Raw genomic sequence first — 5128 nt, forward strand, 5'->3', positions numbered from 1 at the left:
CATTAGGGGATAGGGAAGTAACATGTATGGACTACCTCCTACCATGCTGGGTACTTTAAATATGTCTTTAAAGACTGAAAGCCATACAGTCCATGGAATTCTCCAGGCCAGAATACTGGAGTGGGTAGCTATTCCTTCTCCAGGGGATCTTCCCAACTCAGGGATCAAACCCAGGTCTCCCACATTGGAGGCAGATTCTTTACCAGCTGAACTATCAGGGAAGCCTTTAAGGATTTATTTTCACAGCAACCCCCTGAGATAGATATGATCATCAATGCCCTATTACACAACAGGCAACTTTAAGTTTTGTGGGGTTTTTTTTTTTTTTTTTTGATATGGATCACTTTAAAAGTCTTTATTGAATTTGTTACAATACTGATTCTGTTTTATGTTTTGGGGTTTTGTCCAGGAGGCATGTGAGATCTTAGCACCTGCACCCCCTGCATTGGAAGGTGGGGTCTTAACCACTGGACCACCAGGGAAGCAACTTTAGAAGTTGGGAATTTGTGGGGCTGAGCTGGGATTCCTGTAGAGCAATAGTATAAAACTATTTATGTTAATTAATTATTTATGTTAATGTCTCTGTAGTGCTTGGCAGTTTACAGAGCACTTTCAAGATCGTCATTTCAGAGCTATCCCATTTCACAGATGAGGACAGAGGTTCATTCCTGAAGTTAAGTCATCTGTCCAAGATCACAAAACTGCAGAGCCTGCAGTTTTGAAATAAACTCTATAGAGTCAGTAGTAGCAAAGTTCATGCCCTTTACTCATCCCACAGTTCCATGTACCACTCTAACGATTGTAATAATATCTAACGTTTATTGAACACTTACTATGTGTCCGGTATGGTGTTACCTGAATTATATACACTAGTCCTGTAAAGCTCAAAACTATGTCATGAGGTAAGTACTGTTTCCTTTTCCATTTTACAGATGGAGAAATTGAGACTAGATGAAGTAACTTCCCAAAGTTACAAAGCAATAAAATGGCAATGCAAGAATGCCTGATGAAACAGTCTAGGGTCTCACAGTGGGAACCAGGCACCTGCATTGTGCCCCCACTTCTATGTAAAACCACTTCCCTAAGGGTCTTGGTTTCTTCGCCACACTACCGTTATTTCTTTCTCTAACCCCCGTGTGTGGCAGGCCCACACAGCTCCTGCTCTCAAGGAGCTAATGCTTCATAAAATCATTTGAGAAGACCGCCAAATTTGCCTCACAGGGGCGCTGGAAGGATTAATAAGCTAATGGCACTTGGAATGCTTGAGCAAAGGTGCTGGATGAACTCAGAGCACTTATTATGTGTAAAACTCACTGCCAAGGGTGGTTCACACTGTAATAAGGGGCCTGCAGCCCAGTTCGTGATCTGTTTGACGTGTGCAACTTTCCTTGGGAAACCGTTTGCATAAGGTCATTCATGCATAAGGACAGCATTTCCCTGCTGTCCTGGGAGTGTGGGGAGTTGGTGGTGCCCTGATCTCAGGCCTTTTGCTCCCAGAGGAGGGTGTTGCCAACATCTTAGAAGGGATTCCGGCTTAATTTGACACACACCAGTTATTGACTGGAGTCAGAGGCTAACCTCATGCTTGTGTAGGCTTCAGAAGCAGACACAGGCTGAATCCTGCTTCTGTCACTTTGTCTCTCTGAGCCTCCAGTCTCTTTTTATTATTTGGCTGCGCCACGCACCTTGCAGGACCTTTGTTCAATCTGACCGGGGACTGAAGCCCTTGGTAGTGAAAGCGTGGAGTCCTAACCACTGGACTGCCAGGGAATTCCGTCCAATTCCTTTGAAAATGAGGAATTCCTTTCCACTTCCTCACAGGGTTATTTTGAAGAGTAAACTTGATAATATATTTTAAAACACCTTGTGCAGGTTCAGAATAGAGTAGATGCTTAATAAATAGTACCTGTTATGATGGCTATTAATATCTTTATGTTGTTATTACATTATTAACTGACATTTTAGGACTGGACTGAGAGCTGGACAGGGGAAGAGTCATTCGTTTACTCAACAGTCTGCTACACTGCCTCAAGTAACAGTCTAAATATGGGAGAACATGAAACTAGGCATTTATAATACACGTGATACAGGCTATGATAGGGGATTGCATAAGGTGTTTTGGGACTTCAGCAGAAGAATCAATAACCAGGAGACTCAACAAAAGTTTTGCAGAGCAGGTAGTTCTCTGTTTCAAACCTGTGCTTTGAGGAAGTAGAAAATGCTGTCTGCTGGAGCCAAGTAGAATGTGAGAGCTGAGCCTGTGTTCTTCACCCAAAGGGCCTGGATTCTGATCTGCAGCCCCTCTTGCTTCAAGGCCTCTCAACTCCCACACAGCCCACCAGCTGGCTTTGCCCTGGAATACCTATCTCCTCCTTCCCTGGTCGCTCAGACTAAAACGTCTGCCTACAATGCAGGAGACCTGGGTTTGATAACTGGGTCGGGAAGATCCCCTGGAGAAGGAAATGGCAACCCACTCCAGTATTCTTGCCTGGAAAATCCTATGGACAGAGAAGCCTGGTAGGCTACAGTCCATTGAGGTCGGGTCGCAAAGAGTCAGACACGACTGAGTGACTTCAGTTTCACTTTTCCTGGGCTACCTACTGGTGGTGAACATCGTGGGATCTGTGCTGCGGTGAGGTGGCTGAGTCATAAAACCTTTCCTTTTACTGCTAAACTGTAATGAATGCCTTCTTGTCAAGAGCAAAGCCCCAGGTTGACCTTGTGGGGAGGGTGTACTGACCATTGCTTCTCCCCACAGGGCCAAGTGAATATGTGTGTTGGGGTGAGGAGGTTGGGGAGAGGCAGCCCAAGGGGCAGGAGTACCTTCTAGATAGGTGTCTGACTGACTCACAAGCTGGAATCAAGATTTCCAGGAGAAATATGGGCTTCCCTGGTTGCTCAGTGGTAAAGAGTCTGCCTACAATGTGGGAGACACAGGTTCAATCCCTGGGTTGGGAAGTTCCCCTGGAAAAGGAAATAGCAACCCATTCCAGTATTCTTGCCTGGGAAATCCTATGGACAGAGGAGCCTGGTGGGCTACAGACCATGGGGTCACAAAGAGCTGGACATGACTGAGTGACTAACACTTGCTTGTTATGGGAGAAATATCAACAACCTCAGATATGCAGATGATACCACTCTAATGGCAGAAAGCAAAGAGGAACTAAAGAGCCTCTTGAGGGTGAAAGAGGACAGTGAAAAAGCTGGCTTAAAACTCAACATTCCAAAAACTAAGATCATGGCATCCAGTCCCATCACTTCATGGCAAATAGACGGGGAAAAAAGTGAAAAACAGTGACATTTTCTTGGTCTTCAAAAATCACTGAGGACAGTGACTGTAGCCACGAAATTAAAAGATGCTTGCTCTTTAGAAGAAAAGCTATGACAAACCGGCACACCATTTTAAAAAGCAGAGACATCACTTTGCCAACAAAGGTCCATATAGTCAATGGTATTGTTTTTCCAGTACAGATGTGAGAATTGGACCATAAAGAAGGCTGAGCACCAAAGAATGCTTTCAAATTATGGTGCTGGAGAAGAGTCTTGAGAGTCCCTTTGACTACAAGGTGATCAAACCAGCCAATTCTAAAGGAAATCAACCCTGAATATTCATTGGAAGGACAGGTGGTGAAGCTGAAGCTCCAATACTTTGGCCACCTGATGTGAAGAGGGGACTCATTGGAAAAGACCCTGATGCTAGGAAAGACTGAAGACAAAAAAGAGAAGGGACCACAGAGGATGAGATAATTGGAGGGCATCACTGACTCAATGGACATGAGTTTGAGCAAACTCAGGGAGATGGTGAAGGACGGGGAAGCCTGGCATATTGCAGTTCATGGGGTTGCAAAGAGTAGGCCACTACTTAGCATCTGAATGACAATTCTGAGAAGATGAGGCTTCCCAGGGTGAAGGAAGAGGACAGAGCCCCTTGCCCCTTTTCCCCAGCTCTCAAGGGTAAGCCTCCAGTGCTTCTTTCCTGCTGCCATCTGGCAATGGCCCAGACCAATCTCCCAAGTCACTGGTGACCACATCTTCCAAACCAAAACTCCTAATTCATGGTCCGACAAAGAATTTCTGCCCACCTTCTAAATGCAAGAGAGAATAATGAGAGCTCTGGAATAATCCCTGTCTTTAAATTCAGGGTCTTCTCTTTATCACGCATTTTTCATACATAATGAAAAGAGCCCCACGAGGTAGCTGATAATCATTTTTATTTAATAGTTGAAAATACGAAGATAGGAAGTAACTTGGCCAAGATGCTATCTCCCGGAAGTTTGAATTTTGATCTCCTCGGATTCCTAGGTTTGCGCGCGCGCGTGTATGTGTCGCGGGCGGGGAGTGAGGGTAGGGGCACGCAGAAATATCCTGAGCAATTGCAGACGCACCCGCCATTTATTTGGGGCCTCGAGAAAGGGCAGCCAAGAACTGAGCTGCCCCGGTTCTCACTTCTGGGTTGGAAATCCCCGAGCAAAGGGCTCGTCTCCGCCTCGTCCCATCAGGGTCTGGCCTCAGGCCTCACGGCTCTGTCGCGGGAAAACACCCTTCGACCTTGAGGGTCACCCTGCGGCCTCCGGCCCTTGTTCAGCCCAGGTGCGGATGGGCGGGCCACGGCGTGGGCTAATGACTCCCCCGGTCAGGTTCTGCACCCCCCCTTCCCTGTCACATGGACGCGCCTTCCGCAGCCAGAAGTGCTGATCGGAACGAACCACGAGGAGGAGCGGGGGAGGCACCCAGGGCAGTGGGTCAGCGCCCCGCGGGGCAGGTGGGCGGGCCCCACCGCCTCGAGCCGGCCCGCCAGCCAGTCAGCGGGCGCGGAAGGCGGGCCGGCGGGCGCGCGCGCCGCGCCCCGCAGCGCCCCCTGAGGGGCGGCGGCGGGAGCTGGTTCCGGCTGCGCGCGCAGCGGTGGTGGTGGCGGCGGCGCGATCGGCCGGGGCTGTAACCGTCGTCCGTCCGGTAGCGGCTGGAGCGGCAGCGGCGGCCGGTCACGGCGCGAGGCGAGGCCACAGGGCAGCGGCGGCAGCGGGGACAGCGGCAGCAGCCGGAGACGCAGCGGCGGCCGTAGCAGCAGCAGCAGCAGCAAGACGGACTCGTGGACACGCGCCGTCGCCGCCGCCGGGCCGGGCCGGGT

Source organism: Bubalus kerabau, chromosome 3 (genome assembly GCF_029407905.1).
Source record: "Bubalus kerabau isolate K-KA32 ecotype Philippines breed swamp buffalo chromosome 3, PCC_UOA_SB_1v2, whole genome shotgun sequence".
NCBI classification, from domain to species: Eukaryota; Metazoa; Chordata; class Mammalia; order Artiodactyla; family Bovidae; genus Bubalus; species Bubalus kerabau.